Source organism: Centruroides sculpturatus, unplaced genomic scaffold, assembly GCF_000671375.1.
Source record: "Centruroides sculpturatus isolate CEXI.00-Female unplaced genomic scaffold, Cexi_2.0 scaffold1783, whole genome shotgun sequence".
Classification (NCBI taxonomy): domain Eukaryota; kingdom Metazoa; phylum Arthropoda; class Arachnida; order Scorpiones; family Buthidae; genus Centruroides; species Centruroides sculpturatus.
In genome coordinates this window covers 39,679-63,131 of record NW_019386212.1, presented here as the reverse complement: position 1 = coordinate 63,131, position 23,453 = coordinate 39,679, and the positions used below count along the sequence as shown (strand labels likewise).

Here is a 23,453-nt window from a genome sequence, read left to right as displayed (position 1 = left end):
ACCTGAGTATGATATATCCAAGTAGCGGAAGAAGACCGAAATGGGTGGAATCAGAGTGTTGCCGCCGCACCAGTTTCAAACATTAAAAAGAAAGAAACGCGTGAATAAGGGGTAAAAAGACAAGACGACAACGAAATCTACTAAGGAGACAAAGAAACGAACGTCGACGCTGCAGAGGAATCGACTATGTCAGGGAAGAAACGTAGGAAAGAAAGAAAAAGGATCAATAACGTTAGAAAATTTTTATAAAGTTACTAGATTATGTAATCTTACTTTAGGAGGAGTGTCCTCTTCTTTCAAAATATCAGTTATCGCGCATTTTCGAGAACAGATTGTTGAATAACTGTGATATCTGCGCATGGATCACAGAGTTCTTGAACTTCTCTTTGATTGTTAATGGTAGCAGGTATTAAAGGCACGTTTTTTTATATCGGTCTTAATGCAGTTTTTCCAAAAGGAACTTTTTCCAAGAGAGCGTTTTCGGCTTATATGTAATCAACTAAGCTTTCGTTCCTTTTCAGTTTCCGATCATCTTGATAAGCTAAAAATTCTTGCATAGTAATATGTCTTTTAAATCTTGATGTAATGGCAACTTTTCAATCTATCCAATTATTGTAACAGTTACCTTGAGGTAATTGCCAATTTCTAGCAGATCCAGCGAAACGTGAGATAGTATTAGTCAATTTGAGTTCATCAGTCCAGTTTGCCAATGTTGAAATTCTTTCAACCTCTTTTAGCCACTCGAGCGCACTATCAATTATATCACCACGAAATATCAGAATGGAATTTGCTGTGTCATTAGTTGACGCGATTTGAATAGTACTTGGCGAATTTATTTGTCTCTCAATCAACTGTTTTTGAGATTCCATTAGCGTGGTCAGAACCGCGGCAATATTAGGATCCAGTTGCGAAGTAGGTGCAGGAATTTGTGGCGTATTAGTGCGATAATTTAGGGTTTTAACTTGTGCTAAATTGTTTTCAGATTATCGAATTAAGGATATCTACCGTTATGGACCCAAAATTGCAGCGGGTTAAAATCTAAAGGCTGGCTCGATAGTTCGTTCGATATACTGCCGGAAAGCAATAATTGTTTCTGTTGTTCAATTATTTGTATTTGTCGAATGTCTACTTCTTTAAAAAAAAACTCAAAAACATTGCGTGAATTATTTAAACTTACGTCTCTATTTATCATTTCATTTTCGAGTGTAGATGATTCGGCATTTATTGAAATTACATTTATTTTATTTGCATGTTCACTTGTTATTGTTTTTGAAAAATTTATGTAGTTCTCCTTATGTCGAAAAGCGGAACTTTTGAATTTAGAATATAAAATTGTCGAAATGTCAGATATAGTTCGTGTTTCGTAACCATTTAATGTTTTGAATATTTTTACTTTCAATGATTGCAATAACTTTTTACTACATTCTATAGTAACAGAATTTTATGATGTGTTTAACTCGAAGTGAAGTCCATGAACAATTAAAGCATTGAAGATATGGTAATGTACAGTACGTAATAAACAAGGAAGCGAGCCGAATCCTAACGGGAGCTCTCTATTTCAGATATACTAATAATATATTTTAATAAAACTAATATATTCTAAACATGGCAGATTGTCATTGGCAAGGGCATAAGAGTGGAAACGGCATTCGCACTTGTTCGCTTCACGTAACTGCCGAACATAAAGTCCATTCTTCGCAGCGTCCGTTATTCGAGGCGTACGTTATACGAGGCACCGCTATATTTTGTCGTTGGAAAATAATTAAAATGGGCTCGAGAATCCAAAACGAAATCTTTAAAATATACCAGAAAGATTTTTCGAGATGTATGTACTATACTTCATCAATTTCCACAATTTAAAATGGAATTGTTATTCGATGAGACATGACAGATAATTAAAATTTTAATAAAAAATAAATAAATGTTTCCATTGTTACTAATAATGAATATCATTGCAATTTTTTAAACACTTCGAAACGTTTCTTAAAACGATAGAATTGATGACTCGATGTCGATGTTTACGAGTCTTGTCTTGAAATATTAGATGGCGCCGCTGTTATTTTTAAATTTGTAACGGAAAAACGGTGAGTAACGTCTTACTCTTTTTATTTCAGGGGAGAATTGGTTCTTAGTTATAAAAAGGTGTAAACGAAGAAATGAAGAACTTTCACTGGAGGAAGCGAAAATGATAACAGCAACGACATTGAATTCAAGGGACGAACGTTCCACGTGGATTTTTTTCAAGTAAATGTTCGTATGTTATTTCAATTACGTTCGATCTATTGTCCATCTTATACTATGATTTAGTAGATAGATTAAAAAATCCGTAGCCTAAATCTTTTGAAATTTACCGAATTTAAATTTTAAATTAAACCATAATTTCGTTATTCCTATATCCTTGTCTTAACTACACAACTCAACTGATTTAACTTTCGTCTGAATCGTAGGATCAAATGAGCCTTTTGAATCAAAGAAATTGCTTTTGGTGTTATCATGTCGAAAATACTCTATGGATGGCGTCACTTTATTTAGACCAGTGTTTTTCAACCTGTGGGTCGCGACCCTCTGGGAGGTCGCGGGTAAAAGAAAAAGACAAGTGTTTGTAGGTCCTGCACTACATTTAAAAAAAACTACAATTTTAGCGAGAAGGCTGTACCTGTTTATTATACAGTACAATTGGTTTTTTGATCGGCATTTAAGTCTGAACGATGGGTGTCGCCAGGGAGGGGCCTGGTTGGGTACGCTCACCTCAGAAAATAATAGCAGAAAAAGTGTTGAGCTGACTTGTAAAAATAAGTAATAAGTAGAAAAGTAGAAGTTCAGAACTGTCATCCTAAAAAAAAAATGTTATAATGAAAAGGAAGTTTCATACTATACGTGTCTTAAGTTTTTGTGGATTCTTCTTAAATTATCATTTTAATCATAATTTTTCTTAACAGAAAGAAAATTAAATACATAATTTTTAAAATCACTGATATAGTTTTAATATGGCCCTAGGGGGTCGCCAGAATTTTTTAACTTGTAAAGGGGTCGCGTATTAAAAAAGGTTGAAAAACACTGATTTAGACTAATCAATGAAAGCGTTAATAATTGGATTTCATTTATTTTTCAGATTTATCAACATTCGTCTTAAGTATTACCAAATATCGTTTGTATATTTAACATATATTTGTATTTAAGAATTTAAAATTTTATGAAATATTCTCTTAATTTCGAGGAAAACTTAAACTTAATTCTTCCTTATTCATTGTTTAATTTTTACATTTTTCCTTTAAGATGTTTCTTGCGGGCACCTAACATCTCTACTGAAGAATTTCTGTGAAAAATTAGAAGAATGGAAGAAGGAAGTGAATATTTACTTCGGAGAAGATGGATTTCAAATGAAAACGATTTATCTGTCTACAAATTTACTGTAAAAATTGTGTCAATGAATTAACATGAACATTTTTTGTCAATGCGCTGCGAAGATTGTTATAAACATTTGTTTTCTGTTTTCTTCTTTTTGTAATGCAAACGTGGGGTTGTTTGTTAGATATATTATTTGTTTGATTTAATTTAGATTTATTTGTTACGTTATTGTGAAGCGTTTATGTCAAGAAATGCAGAATTAATATTTGCTGCGTATCTTTGCAATAATTAATACGATCGATTAATTTTCAACAATAGAGTTGAATATTTTGTGTTTCGTAGGTTTTTCCAATACGAAGAAGAGGAAGTTTGTGTGTGGAAACTGTGGAAAAGGATTTTCTCGGAAGGACCACTTGCAACGTCATAGGATGATTCACACGGGAGAAAAGCCATTCAGTTGCCAGTTATGTGAAAAAAGATTCATTGAAAGTTCTCATCTACGAAGGCACCTAAGGATTCATACCGGAGAGAAGCCTTTTACCTGCGACCATTGCCAACGAAGCTTTACTCAAAGACAACATCTTGTAAGCCACCTTCGCATTCACACAGGAGAAAAGCCGTTCAGTTGCGAGTCATGTGGAAAAAGATTCGTTCAAAGTTCCAGTCTACGAATTCACCTGAGGATTCATTCCGGAGAGAAGCCTTTTACCTGCGACCATTGCCAACGAAACTTTACTCAAAGAGAACATCTTGTAAACCATTTTCGCTTCCACACGAGAGAAAAGCCGTTTAAGTGCGATTATTGCTTTCGAAAGTTCTCTGACAAAAGTAATTTAAATTCTCACATTAAACGCCATAGCAGAGAGAACATTAATTAACCTAAATATGGTAAACAGTTTTTAACTTGTAAGGAATTATTTAATTTCGAAGTTTACTATTTATTCATTTCTTTTGACTTTTTCTTGAAATTTTATTATTGCAGTTGTATTACAAACATAAAATGAAAACATATTCTGTTATTAATATTATGAAAATAAAGAATTTTTAGAATTGAGAGAAAGTGTTTTCATTTATTCGAAATTGCGACATTTGCCTTCTATAAAAATACAGAATAAAAATTTGCTTTGTACTATTTTTATGAAACGATATTTCGAATTTGTTTCGAAATTTTGGATAATTCGGAAATTCAGGTTTTAGTCCATCATATGTTAAAATTAAAAATCAACCTGAACGAATTTTTTAAAATCGGTTTATAAAACAAGACTTTTCCAAGCATTTATTTATACAGTAGAGCCTCGATTATCCGCTCCCCGATTAACCGACACTTCGGTTAACCGACCGTCCTAGTCGACAAATTTCAAATGTCCGCTAGTGATGTGGAGCTACAATATTTGGCTATGTTTTGGCTACTTTAATATTATTGATACGTGTTTTAGCTGGCAACATTCATTCGACCATGAAAGGGAGCCGGTATTTAAACGAGGCTTAATTTTCTAATTTTTAACGATACAATAGTGACGATTATTATTTTGAAAAATGTTTGTTAGGCTTAACATCGATAAAAATTTAACGCGAAGTAGGTTAATAGCGATATACTAATTATATGAGATATAAGAATATACTACACTAATAATTGATTTTTTCATACTTTTCGGTTATCCGACTTTTCAATTATCCGACCAACCCCAGTCCCCAATTGGGTCGGATAATCGAGACTCTACTGTAATGGATTTTTTCATACTTTTCGGTTATCCGACTTTTCAATTATCCGACCAACCCCAGTCCCCAATTGAGTCGGATAATCGAGGCTCTACTGTATTTCCGAGACATTGAATTGTGTTACTTCGTTGTTAATCAGATAGAAAAACTTTATATGCAAAAACATTGAGGCAAATGAAAAATTCTGTCAGTTCAATTTTTTTTCAGTTGTTCTTTAGTTTGGCCTTTCGATGCCAAACCAAACAACAAGTGACTTTACTCAAAGTTTGGATTTTTACACGTAGATGTGGATTGTATGAACAACGATTTTGTATATTAGTTTTCAAAAAGAATCGTGATTTAATTTTATTCTGATGTCGCAGATGCAAGATGAGCTCCTGGCCATTCGACGTAACCTATAAAAGTCAATTTGGGAAAAATTTCATGGAAAACTTTTTTTTCCCTCGGCATTGCACTTAATTTTCACAAAGCGTACTTTGAGCGTGACTGGTTCGGCTGTGAGCGTAAGCTTTCTTCCACCTGTCGACTGTGCAAAATGAAACTCTGAAATGAAAAATGTTCGACCCAAAAAATTCGTCGAAATCGATTAAACTGTCGTGAGTAAAGAGAAAAAGGAAAATGGAAAGTTGTTAAAAGGAAATAGGCTACACATCGATTGAATTGTGCCTTTTGTTATGCCGGGTACTGTGACTCTTTGCTCCGGAAACAATAACTAAAGAAATCCAAAAATCGAAAAAGGAAGAAAGAAGAAACGTCGATCAAAAGTACAGAAAAAGTGTCAAATAAGAAAAGACACCATCGAGTTTAGGGGAGACGTTGCATAATCATATTAAAGTCCGAAAGAAATGAAGAAATAAAAGTCTGTTAAATGTGAGTACAAAATATGTTTGTTTTTTTTGTTTACAATACGATTTTGTCAGTATTTACGCCGTTAGCCATCTTGTCTGTGGACATAGAGTTCGCAAACAAGATGGCGGCCGGAAGTGCCGCCTTTGGCCTAGGTGAACAATAAACAAAAATTGTAAATGCTAATATCAATTAAACTGCTGATTAACTCTGATCCTATTCGAAATATGAAATTAAACTCTTCAATTTTTCTTATCGACCTTTTAATGATAAAAATTTCAAAATGCCTTTTAAACACATTCTGCCATGCAAAATTAGTTTTCTTCGTCATTATGCATTCTAAAAAATTACAAAAAACAAAAGCTAATAAACATAACCAAACATAGCAGCTATATCTCCGAAGAATTTTTTCGGTTGTTTCTTTTTTTTGCTTTCATGATCTTTCTAAACATGGAGTTTTCTAAGATCTTAAACGGTTAAATTTGAAACGATTTCTAAACTTTACACTATAATTATGTATATATAATTGTTTGAAAGATAAAATTCAGATTTCGTCACTCGTTATTTTAGAGAAGGTTCAATTAATAACAATAAGTAATTCATTGTGATGATGTATGATTAGACTGCCACGTGCAGGAGTTCACTTATCACTTACTCCAAATTATTTTGAAAGCGTTACTTTTAATTCTGTCATTTCTCTAAATTTAATTCAAAAACTGACGAAATTACTAAATTTAGTCATATTTTTATTTGTTTAACTTAAAATATTGCTCTCCACCTGCAATTAGTAATATCTTGCCCTTGTACCATCGTGTTTCATGTTAGAATCAGAGTCGTTCCCATCATCTAACTTCATTCAGGGGAATATTTTCGATTGACTTTACGTGAATACCGGGACAAACCGAACATGCTTGCTTAGTTAATTGGAACTTTTATTGGTTCAGTTATTCTCAAGTTATACACACTCAAATGGAAAATGTAGAAAGACAGACTTGTCGATTATTTTTTTATATAAATAAATTAATGGATTTTACGATGCTTCAAATGAGTTTACATTTTATAATAATAAAATAATAATAAAATTTCATTTTAATGGGAAACTTTTAAAAATACAAATGTAATAACTGATCTGATTTTAAATATAGGCATATTCTTTCCAACTCAAATTACTACTTTCATGTCTTATACATCATATTTTTCATGACAGCAATAGAGTCACGGTTGTCATCTACCTAATTTTTTTAAGGTTAAATAATTGAATTGAAATAACGTGCCTTTGTTTGCTCCGAAAGTTTCTATATATTTAATCGGGGCCTGCACCTTATACGATTATCAGGTATGTTTTCGAATTTCACTATCTGAGTCTGTTCTCTATATTAAAAAACAACAGACTGATACATAGACAGACAAAAGTAGGAATTTATAGTCTACAATTTTTTAAAATTACAAGTCTGAAAATTGTGCATAGAAGTGAAACCATGCCAGCGCTATGGTTTTACCTCTGTCCAAAAACATATTGTGTATATTTCTATGTCAATACGGACTCATGTCAGTAGATAAAGGTAGTTCGACTCAAGTTTGCGCCTAATGAAACAATTAGATTTCAAACTTCGGTGAATTTTGCCCTAACTCATTGTTATTCGTTTTCGTCTCTGTCGCTAAGAGTGTCCAACTGCCATTGTAGCTCTTTAAAATAAAACAGTTTTTGTTGTTTTTTGGACATCAGTAAAACTTTGAATTTACTACTAAACTCTGTTTTCATTTTCTTTATATTTTGTATAAGTAAACTACTAAAAAATTCTTTTCGTTTTTCTCTCTAATTTGTTAAAAGTTAGACTATATCTACACTTTTAAATGCATATGTTTACCGTTTATTATTTGTAGTAAAGTAATTATTTGCAACTGTTTAACTTATGGCGCAATACTTACTAATCCATCATAACTTATTATAGTGATGATTCGAACAGCTATATTATATAGGTCGATGTAAAATAATCAAGAAATTCAAAATATAATCACAGGGCTATGATGTAACCAATATTGAAATCGAACAGTCAACTTATCTGACTGATTGATTTTGATGTGGACGTAAACTCTTTTACTCTGAAATTCCGAGTTCGATTCGGGCCAGATAGAAAAATCTCAAAACCTTTTTAAGAATAGTGTGAATACACAGGTAATCGCTCCTGAGCACGGTTTTTATCAAATGCCAACACGCGTGAAGTTTTGCAGGATTCCCTTCACATCTGTAATATGTAAATGGAAATCAATTTTTGATAAAACGTCTTTCCGGGAGAAATCCCTTTTGGCATATCACACACGTGTAATGCTACGGTACATTAGAGAGTGTGCGTCCAAAGTTCAAATGTTAAACTTGTACAGCAAGCAGAAGTATACGTTTGACGTTTGAACTCGAAGTAAAACACGTTTCGCCACATGTTACTAGCGAAAGTAAATAAACAAATTAAACCATTTTACCGTATTTATAGAATGTTTAATAACACTAAATTACTTTTGAGTTTAATTAGCGTCGTACGATATTTCTCACGTCATACTTGTGTTGATGGAAGTAGTGACTTATGTAAATCCAAGAGGCAGCTCGGGTAATTATGTTTAGAAAATTTTCAAACATATTACGCTGTTGATGGTAGAAGATGCTGTGAAAGAACAAATCTATTCCTACAGAATTATGATAATCTATTATGAACACAAATATATGTAAATTCTACAGGAACTTTATATCACTTGCAAAAAAGTTGAATAATTAAATCATTTCCGGATAGAAATTGTCCGTTTCTTTACAATATTATTTAAAAATGCGCAAGTAATCATAATTTAAATAAAATACGTCATAAGTTTAAACCCAAACACAGAAAAATAAAGTTTAAGCCGAACTTCTACTCTCTATGCTAGATATAGCAAACGCCATTGTCAACCTTCTAGACTTGCCAGATTCCGGCGCTCGATGTCCGACGTTCAAGTTTGATAGAGAAATTGAGGACGACATGAAAATGTCATCCTCAATTTCTCTATCAACAAGCAAAAAATCAATATTACACATTCGTGAAAATTCGAATACTCTCATTTACGTTTAATCAATTTTTAAACGATTTAATATTATTTCATGGTAATATCTTTATACATTTTTTAAAGAAAAATCTTTGTTTAAATCAAAAAGGAAACGGCTAAAACACACTTCCTAACCAACGGAAGTTAAACACCCTTTCACTACTCCCTTATCTTAAAAATTTTATTCACCAAACAAAAGTTCAACTGCTCTAAATTTCCCCCACTCATCTTGTTGCCGTGTTAAAAATTCTACACGCTAATTGGAGAATATCTCCGAAATATATCAATTTATTTTCTTTGATCGAAAAGTTCGTCAAAAATTTCTAAGAAAAAGAGACGTATTCCATGGGAGTGTGTCGAAATTTCTCCTCAAAAGAAGACGTATTTCCTTTGAGTCTCCAAAGGCTAAGGCCCAAAATCCTATACAAGTCCGTCACTATTTCTCCGTAGAAAAAAGCTGTATTTCTCAAAAGCCATTCGAACTTCTCAAGATAAAGAAGAAATACTTGAAATAGTAGGACCCTAACTAAACTGTATCTGTCTAAAACGGACAGCCTGTTTGGGGAAGAGAAGGTTTCCCCATAGAAGAAGATTAAACCTGTAAGATAAGGCCATCGACTTAAACTAAAGAACTCTAAATAACACCATCTCGACAAACCCCTGTTCAAGACAAGATATCAACGAAATCTTTTAAGGTAGTATAATCTTCGAACCCATGTAATTTCTTTCTCACGCGAGTTAGAAACTTTCTTATATTGAAATATTAATTTATTTTAATCTTGTTCCATTCGATTTTGTTATGTTTAAACATAATCTCATTAATGACTAAAATCGACGCTTTCGTTTACTCCACTTACACGCGACCCTCTCACTGCAGATTCCTCGCAAACGCGTGATAGTCCGCGAAATAGACTATCTGGCGTCAGAAAAAAGCAAATACCAGAGGTTTTCGCGAACACCTGGTCATATATAAAACTATTTTTAAAAAGCCACCCATTGATAAGATGATCAGATCTAACGATTGTGTGCCATATAAATGACATAGAGTAATGGTAAACAGCTCTATACCTTTGGCTTTTCGCACATTGACAGATTTTTGTAAATTTGGTGACTTATATTTTGCAAAACAAATATACATAACTTTTAATAAATTCAATATTCGTGCAAATCTTCAATTGTTTTATTTATATTCTTACGTTTTTCACATCAAGAATGTGAATTTTCAAAAAATTTACAGTTACACAATTTCACTAAGCAATGTATGACAATTGACTGACTCATCCCAATATTCTGTCTGATAATTACAATGATTGGATGTAAATATTTCATGTAAATTCCAGCAACGAGTTGCTTAATTTTCCCCGTAACTTTCTGGGGTGTTTATTAGTAAAATTGAAAAAAAAAAGAATTGCTCTTAATAAAGCCTAATTCGAGTTGTATAATTTTTAAGTATCTGGTTGGCCGCCATTCTTAATTTACGCATCATTTCATGTTTTTCATCGTGGAACATTCCAGAACACTCTCGAATGTTGTGGAATGTTCTGGAACATCGTGGACCATTCGAAACCTTTTTTGTATGGTTGGGACTACCCATTGGTGGGGGTATAAAAAGCAAGATCCCTTCGTGGGTTCGAACGTCAGTTTCTTATCAGTGACGAAGGGAAGAATCGAAAAAGAAGTGAAAATCTTAGTAGTGCCGTGAGTAAATAAAAACAGTTGAGTGTGAGTAGTCGAAATGATACAGTGACTGAATATAAATCGAAAATAAAGTGTGAAAGCTATGTAAAGTGTACTTAGTGTATTTGTTAATAGAAAGTTGATTTGATTTATATTTTATACAATGCCCAAACTTAAAAGAGGAGGAGCTTTTGCCAGTTCTGAAGCAAAACGGTGAAAACAAAAAAAAATTGCGAAAAAAGTCGAAGAGCGCCAGGCACGTTCACGTTCTTAACGAAGGGGAATGGACACCGTGAGAAACAGAGAAACCGAAGAACAACGAAATGAACGAATTGAAGAATCAAGAATTGCGACACAATCTTATAATAAAAGACTGCAAACGCGAGCCACCCATGCAATTATCATCCTACGAGAAGCACGGACAAGGACAAGTAAACAGTACAACCTAACGAAGGAATCATTCCACTACCACCCGACGAAAGTATATAACAAGCACAAACACGTCGTAATCGGAAAAATGGATAACATCTGCCAATTTTGCAACGCGAAAAAATTCAGTAGAGAAACACCAGGATTCTGTTGCATGAATGGGAAAATTCGATTACCACCACTGGAAGCAATATACCCCGGATAACAGAATGAAAAATGTTGTTTATAAACAAGTATTGTAAATAGTAAGAGTATGTTTTCAATAAAATTTTTTACCTCTTTTATTTTGAAGATTATCCTTTTATTCCAACAACCACACAATCTCATATCAACTCCATGAGCGAAGCCGGGTACCCCAGCTAGTTTAATGTAAAACTGCTAATTGTTGAGAGATGACAGGTAATTAAAACCCTAATAAACAAAAAATAAATGTTTGCATCGTTGCTAATAATGAATTTGAATGGATTTCTAAGTCATTAGAAAGTGAAGAACTTTAGTTGGAAGAAGCGAAAAAGATAAGAGCGACAACATTGAATTCAAGGAACGAAACGAACGTTCCACGTGGATTTTTTCAAGTAAATATTCGTTTATTTCAAATACGTACGATTAATAATAACGTTCTCCATCTTACTCGATAATCTAAAAAGATTAATAAATTTTCATATTTTGACTAATCAATGAAAGCGTTAATAACTGGAACTCATTTATTTCTTAGATTTTTCAACACTCGTCTTAAGTATTGCCCAATATCATTTGTATATTTAAAATTTAGTTATGTTTAATAATTTAAAAGATTCTCAAATATTTTGTAAATTTGAAAGTAAAATTAAACTTAATTATTCCTTATTCATTATTTAATTTCTATATTTTTTTATTTAACATGTTTTTTGCGGGCACTCAACATTTCTCCTGAAGAATTTCCGTGAAAAAGTAGAAGAATGGAAGAAGGAAATGAATATTTACTTCTAAGAAAATGGATTTCATAATGAAAACGATTTATCAGTCTACAGATTTACTAAAAAATTGTTTCGATGAATTAACATTGAACATTTTTTGTCAATGCGCTGCGAAGTCATTGTTATAAACACTTGTTTTTCTATACCTCTTTTGTAATGTAAACGTGGGGTTGTTGGTTACAAACGTTATTTATGTTTGATTGCAATCAGATTTATTTGTTATGTTATTGTGAAGCGTTTACTGTCAAGAAATGTAGAAGCAATGCTTTCTGCATTTGTTGCAGTAATTATTATGATCGATTACTTTTGACAATTGAAGTTTAACATTTTGCGTTTCGTGGATTTCGCCAATACGAAGAAAAGGAAGTTTGTTTGTGGAAATTGTGGCAAAGAATACTCTCGGAAATACAATTTGCAACGTCATAGGATGATTCACACGGGAGAAAAGCCATTCGGTTGCCAGTTATGTGGAAAAAAATTCATTGAAAATTCCAATCTACGAAGGCACCTGAGGATTCATACCGGAGAAAAGCCTTTTACCTGCGACCATTGCCAACGAAGCTTTACTCAAAGAGAACATCTTGTAAACCATCTTCGCATCCACACGGGAGAATAGCCATTTGAGTGCGATTATTGTTTACGAAAGTTCTCTGCTAAAAGTAGTTTGTATTCTCACATTAAACGCCATAGCAGAGAGAACATTAATTAACGCAAATATAGTAAACAGTTTTTAACTTGTAAGGAATTATTTAATTTGGAAGATTACAGTTTATTCATTTTTTTTTACTTTTTCTTAAAATTTTATTAAAGTAATTTGATTTTAAAATTAATATGAAAACATACTTATTAATGTTATTGTGTTAAAGAACTTTTGGAATTGTAATAAAGTGTTTTTATTTTATCGAAATTGTAACATTTGTCTTCTATGAAAATACAGAAGAAAAATATTCTTCGTACCATTTTTCTCAAACGATATTTTGAATTTGTTTCGAAATTTTTGGTTTTAGTTTATTATAGGTCAAAGTTAAAATCTGACATGTTATTGACTAAAACCATTATTCTACTTATCTTTTAATAGGTAACAATGATTTAGCCACCACTTCTGGTTTACGGACGAGAAGCGTGTGGGTGGTCGACGGCATACGTTTTTATAAACATTATTTAATATCTTTTCTAGCAGAATTAATACAGTACGTTTTAAATTTATTATCGATATCAAATCTTCCATTCACTAATCAGACGACCCTAAACTCGCTAGATTAATAAATGTCAATTTATCTGCAGAAACACTTCAACGCAACTATTTCGTTTTTTTTTCGTGTACTTTCTCCGAGGGATCCCGAAACAAAAACCGCAGTTCTCCACGTTACTCTTTTTTAAACATAGAATAACGAATTGTTGTTTTAAGATTACTGTCATCACTATTAACAGAATTTTTTATACATTATCTTCAATTTAGCCAACTTTTGTTTAAATTATTACTTTTCCGGTTCTTATATATAACAGAAGAAAGTATGGTGATCGCTCTAAAGATGATCTCGCAATATTTTTACATTTTTTTTTAGTGAGGACACTTTCAAACATCGAGAAAACCAGAAACATCCGATAGATTTTTTTTTATGTGTGGATTTGTATAAGCATGATTTTGTTCAACCTGTTTGAAGCTTAACAAACTCTTGTGGTTTTTCTCGAAAATTAGTAGAGATTTCTTTATTAAGAGGATCCGTGCTGTTCAATTTTGGTGATTAAACGTCGAGAGTGTGTGGTCGTTTGTGTATAGGGTCGACTTAATAAAGATTTTACTCGTTATCAGCATTTAATATTTTCATAAATCCGATCCTTTTCTTGAAAATTAAGCTTTCTGCGATATTACAATAGTAAAAAAAAAAATACGAGTTTTAATGGAAATAAAATATGATAATAGATGGGACACCATACGTTACTGGAAAGTTATGCAACCCGTTGCTGTTTTTTTAAACTGTATCTCATGTTATGAAGTTTTGTATTTTTCAGGGATTTTTCCAAAAAAAGAACATCGATATCAACCGCAACTTCTATCTTTTCGTTTAGCGATATTACTATAATATTTTTGTATGACTAACCAGTAACTTTTTTTAGTTACATAAATAACAGTCAGCGAAATCTGCTCTACCAGGAAGTTACATTTCCAATTAGTATTGCATTAAACTTTGTTAAAACATTTGATTTTTTAACTGACATTTGCGTGGTTTTAATTGATATTCTGAATGGCATTTATATCTCTTTTAAAAGAAAAGTATAATGAAAAAGAAAATCCAAAGTATTGATGAAAATTGATCTCTGTTCAAGAAGGTCACGCTGGTATTATGTATTTTTTTTGTGTTATTTCTGAATGAAGTCTGAAAACTGAAAGGTAATACGTGTTTCTACTTACACAAGTTGTTATATAGTAGGAAAAATAAAAGTACATTTTACCATTAAACGTCGTTTTGTAAATACCTACGAAAGTAATAATCTTATATAAAATAAGAACATTCAAGTATACACATTTATTTTAACTATTTTTATTATTCAAACTCTATGAAGTACAGTACATTTAATTAAATACTTGATCTATATATTTTAAAATATATTATAAGAACTGAAAAATACTTATAAAGTACAGTTAACTTCACAAATAACATAAGACACAGCATGGCTGGCCCGTTCAAATAGGCGAACTAGGCGATGGCCTAGGTCGCTTGAATTCGGGGGGGTGGCATAAAGAAAGTACATGCATAAATTACAATAAATAATGAAAAAATAAATGTTTTTTGATCACAATCTTTTTTCACTTGTTGACCCGCGAGTCGCCATTTTAAAAGAAGCACCGTAGCCTCACGATCGCGATATTGCGTGCTGCATATTGAATAAAAATTAGATACAGTATTTTACATTGGTGTTTTATATTGTTGCGAATTTTTTTTAATGGGGCGACGTCAAAGTCATTAGCTTAAAGCGCTGAGTTTGCTCCGGCCGGCACTGAGATACAGTTTAAAGTTATACTGTAATATCAAAAAATAAATAATAAATAAATTCAAATATTATAATAAGTTTGCATAAAGTATGTGTACAATATAAGTGTAATAATTAATTGAATTATACTTTATTACAGAATAATATTACTAATATAATACAGTGTGTGATCGGTTAACGAATATAATCCGTTCCAAGACTTTGTTCGCTATCCGAATTGTTCGTTAACCGATTATCGATTTGCCATAGGTCATAATGGGAATTTAATTAATTTGTTCTGGAGATCCCCAAAAATGAAAAAAATATATATTTTTTCTTACTACATTTATTTATATATAATAATTAAAATACAAACATAAAGTTCTGCATTTTTATTAGTCATGTTTTTTTCCATTTGAAAGGGTTGAAGAATCTGTCTATATCGATTTCTTTTCTCTTTTCTTCGGGATTTTCTGTAAGTAAGTAATAGCATTGAAACTGTAGAAATACCCAAGCCTTAACCTTCTTTGGATGCCATTCTAAGACCGTTGTTCCGACTTCCTCCCACTTTTTCAAAGGATCTTTAATAACAGATATCGGCATTAATCCTCTTTTTCAGAAGAAAACATATCTCGCCGAGTTTCTTGGTGTTCTTCATTCTAGAGTTTTTAGCGTTCTTCTGTCGTCAGAGCCGTTTCGGGTTCCATTATGAACTCTTCGATGTCTTTTATTTCTCAGATGTGATTTTTGTTACTTCTTTAGCTGCTTCAGTCTTTTTGATTATAAAGTATTTTTCTTAAATAAGATTGAACTGCGGCCTACTGTAGACCTGTTCACGCCATACTGCCCAGCAACATTTGGCACTTTTCTGACTACTCTCTACCTTTGCTATTATACTCTCACCTTTAGAAAAGAAAAAAAGACGCAAAACTTAACGAGTGCCTACCCGACAGTCTCGCGAATACATAAAAGAATTGTTTTGTCAAAAAAATTAAAAAGCTGGAATTACAAGGGAGAGTTTCAAAGTTCGGAGGAATACTATCCGATCGGTATATACCGGTTCTAGCGTCTCCCGCATTCCGAAAAGTTTCGAATTGTTATCCGAATACGATGGAAAACTAATGGGATATTCATTATTTTACGTCGTTTCTTCTTGTGTTTGTTCTGTGGAATGTTCGTTATCCGATCATGTGTTCGTAATCCGAACATAAAAATCTTTCGCGAAAGTGTTCGTTAACCGATCACTTACCGTATTATAATAATATATTAATAAATTTATATAAAATTCCATTATATCAAATTAGTAAACAAAGTATGTAGACAGAATTGTTTATTTTATAATAGTTGATTACATTTTTGAACTTTATATTTTTTGAAAGTGTTTTTACTCGAACCGTATGAGTGATGACTATAATAAAGTTAAGCGAAAATATTATAAATGTATTTTTCTAAATATAATGGAATTAATCTAATTAATTTTCGAAAGTGAATTTTATATCTAATGACTGTAATGCAGACGAAAACTTTTGTTTTCAAACACTGCACACACAATACTGTAGAGTGTATTTAAAAATAAAATGGTTATTTCAATAATTTACCGTATGAAAATATTAAGTACTAGCAGACAAGCAGTGCATTTGGTCGGGCAAAAAGTAACGATAGCGAAGATTAAGATTTTTACATTACAGCCAATGTTATCCGTTTACACAGAATGCAAGAATTAGGTCGTCCTGTTTCTAAACAAATTAGAAAATTGTTTGATGTGTCTAAAAATATGTTCGATTTCTCGAAAAAATGCAAAAGTCTGCATCTCCGCCTGTAAATCTTGCACGTCTCTTTCTCTTAATTTAACACTTTCATTGTTAATACTGTACTTCCATTTTTAACATTTCCATTATTAACACTTTTATTCTTAACATTTCTTCTGCGGGAAAGTGTTAACAATTTCTCTCCCGCAGAGGAATTTCGAAAAATCCCTTCTTAGTACATTCTCGTGACGAACACCAAGTGTCCACCTTCAACTCCTAACCGTTTGGTTCTGCTCTTATCATTGTTATTATACAGTATTTAGTAGGTTATACTCGGTTGATACCGGTGGCTGTGTACTATACCTGACCGGAGTCAAGTCATTGCAACCAAAAACAAAAATTAAATAAGTGTGTCAGTGTGCGTATTCAGGAATTTTCTAACAATATGGCATGTATTCAATATAGGGGCCTTCTGAAGTGTGATGTATGTATTTGTATTCAATTGTAATGTTCCTAGACTTTTAGGTTGTTTGTGTGGTGTCACACCTGTACAGTAGAGAACGACAAGTACAGTGCAATAAACACCCTATCCATCCTTCACGGATGCCTTATTTCCTGGGCGAGTTCTGCGTACTTCCTAATTTTTTCAGTGAATGTGTTTTGTACATTGTGTTTAAAATGAATATGTCTATAACGTATGTGATTTTGAGTGTAATGTCTGGTCTGTTGTGATAAATTGTTTTATTTGTGATCATGGCTCTGTCGTAGTACATTTTGTGCGTGTTGTTTTCTAATAACGTCTGTGGAATGTATTTCTAGTATGGATTTTGGATGTCTAATAATTTGTGTTTGTTTGCAAGCTCTTAGTGTATTATATTCGCTGCTATATTGTCCACGATTGCTTGATGGTGTCGATGCTTTTTATATGTTGTGTCGTGTCCGTATGATGCGAGTGTAAGTTTAATGGTGTGTTATTTGAGTCTGCTAGAGTTACTGCTTTATGTAACTGTGATGTTTCTTGTTTTTTGTAGAAAAACTGCAGTGAATGTATTTATTTGTAGTGAAGTATTACTATGTCAATCAGGCCACGTCAGCCATTTACATGGAAGGGTTACTCTTTGTGTGGCGGATTTAGGATGATGTTTATGCTTAGTAAGTGTTGATCTTGTTTTCCTTTAGAGTTGTTCGAGATCTGTGTGAGTTCAATGTATAACTCCAAAAGAGTATGTGAGTACTGGGATGACATATGTATTTATTGCTTTAACTGTGTTCTGAGAATAGCATTTAAACTACTTTGGTATTTTTTAATTACTCTTTGTTTTATTTATGTATATTCTGTTAGTTTGGCCTGTTGGAATCCTAAATACTTGTAGAACTTGCCCTCTTCCATAGATTCAAGAACGTCTCCATTTCCAAGTGCAAAATTTTCTTTCTTCAGGATTCCTTTTTTTATGTGAAGTTTTTTGCATTTGTTTAAGCCAAACTCCATTTGTATGTCTATAGTGTATGAATTTGTGATTTGTAAGAGTTGATGAAGTTGTTTCTATGTGGATGCATAAAGTTTTATGTCGTCCATGTACATGAGATGTGACAGCGTAAATTGTGTTGTTCTTTCATGTCTGATATTGTAGCTATATTGCATGTTGTTTAAGCTGTTGGATAATGGGTTCAGGGCTACGCAGAACCCGGGGCTGTGGAGTCGGAGTCGTGGAGTTTTGGTATATTATCCGGAGTCGGAGTCGAAGTTGGAATCGTCAAAAAATCCGCCGACTCTGAATCCTTTTTACTTACCAACTTCTTATGTATATAAAACGTAAAAGTATTAGAATCGTGTCAAATTTGACCCACCAGGTTTTTTTGCAAATCTACACGTTTGGAAACCTCTCGAACTCATCAAAAAGTCAATAAAAATTCAGAGGAAAAATTCGGGTGCGTGTATGTGTTGGCGTCTAATATGTTTAACTTCTTTAACTCAGAACAGAAAATCTTTATTTTCTGTTCTGAGATATTAATTAAACAATATTTCAGAATGGGTAAAGTTTAAGAAACGAAATGTGGTACTGTGGCTTTCTTATAAAGGGGCATTAATACTATTAAATTTTGGTTCTTAATTAAAGGTCGACAGAGTGAAGACATAAAAGGGGTCACGTGTCATATCTCTTAATGAATATTTTACTCGTTATTAGCGTTCAAAATTAATAATATAAATATAACGTCAATTATTTCATTAAATCTAACTGGAATAGAACTGACCAGAGCGTAAAATCAAGTTGTTTCCTTTCTAATCAGAGGAACGGGCTTAAAAGTATTGGTGATCAGATAAACTTTTTAAAGTCACATCTTCGGTACTAAACAACTACACCGAGTCTTCATTATTTGATTTTGATGGTAAAGTATCTCATTTTACAAAAAATTTAGGCAAAAGTTAGATACATAAATGAAAATATATAATATNGATATAAATTAATTGCTAAACTTTAATAAATGTAGAAGAAAATAGTAATAAGAGTTCTTTATTTACAGTATATTAAATGCTTAATACTTGAATAATATTTACAAATTTATTAAAAAAGTAATTAAAAAATAATTTATACAAATTTTTAATTTAATTTTACAGCATCACACAATTGGTATAAACTGTGAGAAGTGTGAAGATGGTTATTTTAGACCATTAGGTATAGCACATAATAGTTCTTTTCCGTGTCACGAATGTTTTTGTACTGGACCTGGAGTCACTGGTGTATGTGTTAAAGATGACTCATATATAATGAATGGTTTGGTATGTGATTTTGGTATCAATTACAATTGTTTTAGCGTATTTGAATATATTTTTAATAATAATAACAATAAGCTTTAAGAAATAATTGGATATCCGATATTTTTAAATTAAAGAAATGAGAAAACGAAGACGATCGCGATTATTGTTTGCGCATTCTTCATATATAGTAAACATTAAAAAACTAAATATCTACAATGAAGTACTTCTGTAAAAATGTTTATGGAACCGTATGCTGTCGACCATTTACAAGGTTTTTTAGTCAAAAGCCAGAAGTTGTGGCAAACCTACGTTATCTATTGGAAAATAATCAAAACGGGCCCGAGAATTCAAAATGAAAACTTTAAAATATACCAGAAAGACTTTTCGTGCAGATGTATGTAGTATACTACATCAATTTCCACAAATTAAAATGGAATTGTTAATCGTTGAGACATGACAGATAATTAAAATTTTAACAAACAATAAATAAATGTTTGCATTGTTACTGATGTGAAAATCAGATTGAACTAAACGAATTTAAGTCATTTAATTAAACAAGAAAATTAATAAACCAGAATATTTATTTCAAACAAAGAATCCCTCTATTTTTACCCTCTTTCGAAACATTTCGGAGACGAATGTTCGTCTTCCCGTCTCCGGAGTAACTACCTTTCCCTCCGGAACCCAAAGTTAAATCACCACAATCGTATCCGAAAATATCTACGATTGGTGTAAAGAGTTAACGTGAGAGAAGATATAAAAGAGGGGACGACAGAGGAAGGGATCGACTTTGCCGACCGTGATCAATCCCTCATCGTCACCGATCCTATAACCCGGCATCGCCTAAAGTCTGTTCCCGACCGTTATCGCCGAGAACCCGTGCCGATCCTCCTCGACATCGTCCGATGTCATCGACCCGAATGACCCGAAGTTGTCCGATCCGTCCACGAAACCATTCACTGTTAGTCGTAGACGTATGATTAATGTAAAGTCTCTCTCGGCGCGCTTCCCGTCACTTCCGCGTGTACCCGCGAGATAATGTATCTACGGTAGTTATGTTATCGTCCAATAAATTCTTCTTTCGTTGTTAATTGGTGTCTTTAATTCGAATATCGCCAACGTCTTGGCGACGGCCCCTCTCACCTCCTCCACTCGACCTGACAAAAGAGTCTCGACTTTCCCGGATAGAAAAACATTATCCAAGCCATCCACAAAACAATGGGCAGTTCACACCAAACTGTTACCTATCGAAACGAGGTACGACTTCGTCCTACCTCAGGCTACCCTCACTAATAATGAATTTGAATGGAAATATGATTCTCAAACTCTTCGAAACGTTTCTTAAAAATATAGAATTGACGACTCGATGTCGATGTTTACGAGTTTTCTTTCGAAATATTAGGGGCGCCACTGTTATTTTTAAATTTGTAACGGAAAATGGTGAGTAACGTCTTACTACTTTTATTTGACGGGAGAATTGGTTCTTAGTTATAAAAAGGTGTAAACGTGGACCTCTGTCATTAGGAAATGAAGAACTTTCACTGGAAGAAGCGAAAATGATAACAGCAACGACATTGAATTCAAGGGACGAACGTTCCACGTGGATTTTTTTCAAGTAAATGTTCCTATGTTATTTCAATTACATTCGATCTGTTCTCCATCTTATTCCATAATCTAGTAAATAGATTAATCCACAAATCTCTTGAAATTTCCCGAATTTAAATTTGAAATTAAAGCATAATTTCGTTATTCCTATAACCTTGTCGTAACTACACAAGTAAACTGATTTACCTTTTGTCTGAATCGTAGGATCAAACGTGCCTTTTGAATCAAAGAAATTGCTTTTGGTATTATAATATCGAATATACTCAATGGATGGCGTCACTTTATTTAGACTAATCAATGAAAGCGTTAATGATTGGATCTCATATATTTTTCAGATTTGTCAACACTCGTCTTAAGTATTGCCAAATATCGTTTGTATATTTAAAATTTATTCGTGTTTAAGAATTTAAATGTTTATTAAATATTGTCTTAATTTCAAGGAAAAATTAAATTTAATTATATCTTATTCATTAATTAATTTCTACATTTTTCTTTTAAGATGTTTCTTGCGGGCACCCAACATCTCTACTGAAGAATATCTGAAAAATTAGAAGAATGGAAGAAGGAAGTGAATATTTACTTCGGAGAAAATGGATTTCAAATGTAAACGATTCATCTGTCTACAGATTTACTGAAAAATTGTGTCGAAGAATTAACATGAACANAGAACTTCCACTGGAAGAAGCGAAAATGATAACAGCAACGACATTGAATTCAAGGGACGAACGTTCCACGTGGATTTTTTTCAAGTAAATGTTCCTATGTTATTTCAATTACATTCGATCTGTTCTCCATCTTATTCCATAATCTAGTAAATAGATTAATCCACAAATCTCTTGAAATTTCCCGAATTTAAATTTGAAATTAAAGCATAATTTCGTTATTCCTATAACCTTGTCGTAACTACACAAGTAAACTGATTTACCTTTTGTCTGAATCGTAGGATCAAACGTGCCTTTTGAATCAAAGAAATTGCTTTTGGTATTATAATATCGAATATACTCAATGGATGGCGTCACTTTATTTAGACTAATCAATGAAAGCGTTAATGATTGGATCTCATATATTTTTCAGATTTGTCAACACTCGTCTTAAGTATTGCCAAATATCGTTTGTATATTTAAAATTTATTCGTGTTTAAGAATTTAAATGTTTATTAAATATTGTCTTAATTTCAAGGAAAAATTAAATTTAATTATATCTTATTCATTAATTAATTTCTACATTTTTCTTTTAAGATGTTTCTTGCGGGCACCCAACATCTCTACTGAAGAATATCTGAAAAATTAGAAGAATGGAAGAAGGAAGTGAATATTTACTTCGGAGAAAATGGATTTCAAATGTAAACGATTCATCTGTCTACAGATTTACTGAAAAATTGTGTCGAAGAATTAACATGAATATGTTCTGTCAATGCGCTGCGAAGATTGTTATAAACATTTGTTTTCTGTTTTCTTCTTTTTCTAATGCAAACGTGGGGCTGTTCGTTAGATATATTATTTATGTTTGATTGAATTTAGATTTATTTGCTATGTTATTGTGAAGCGTTTATGTTAAGAAATGCAGATTTAATATTTGCTGCGTATCTTTTCAGTAATTAATACGATCGATTAATTTTTAACATTAAAGTTGAATATTTTGTGTTTCGTAGATTTCGCCAATACGAAGAAGAGGAAGTTTGTGTGTGGAAACTGTGGTAAAGGATTCTCTGGGAAATACAGCTTGCAACGTCATAGGGTAATTCACACGGGACAAAAGCCATTCGGTTGCCAGTTATGTGAAAAAAGATTCATTCAAAGTTCTACTCTACGAAGGCACCTAAGGATTCATACCGGAGAAAAGCCTTTTACGTGCAATCATTGCCAACGAAGCTTTTCACTAAGAGAAAATCTTGTAAAACATCTTCGCATCCACACAGGAGAAAAGCCGTTCAGTTGCTACTTATGTGGAGAAAGATTTATTCAAGATTCCATTCTACGAAGGCACCTCAGGATTCATACCGGAGAGAAGCCTTTTACCTGTGACTATTGCCAACGAACCTTTGCTCGAAGAGATTATCTTGTAAAACATGTTCGCATCCACACGGGAGAAAAGCCGTTTAAGTGCGATTATTGTTTTCGAGAGCTCTCTGACAAAAGAAGTTTAAATTCTCACATTAAACGGCATGGCAGAGAGAATATTAATTAACATAAATGTAATAAACAGTTTGAAACTTGTTAGGTGTGATTTAATTCTGAAGATTACTACAGTATTTATTAATTCTTTTTGACTTTTTCTTGAAATTTTATTAATTTAGTTGTATTATAAACATAAAATGAAAAAACA

General features: G+C 32.5%; 1 pseudogene; it reads left to right on the top strand.

Moving 5' to 3' along the window:
* LOC111614105 overlaps positions 1 to 23,453 on the top strand; it is a 27,744-nt pseudogene extending 4,291 nt beyond the window's left edge.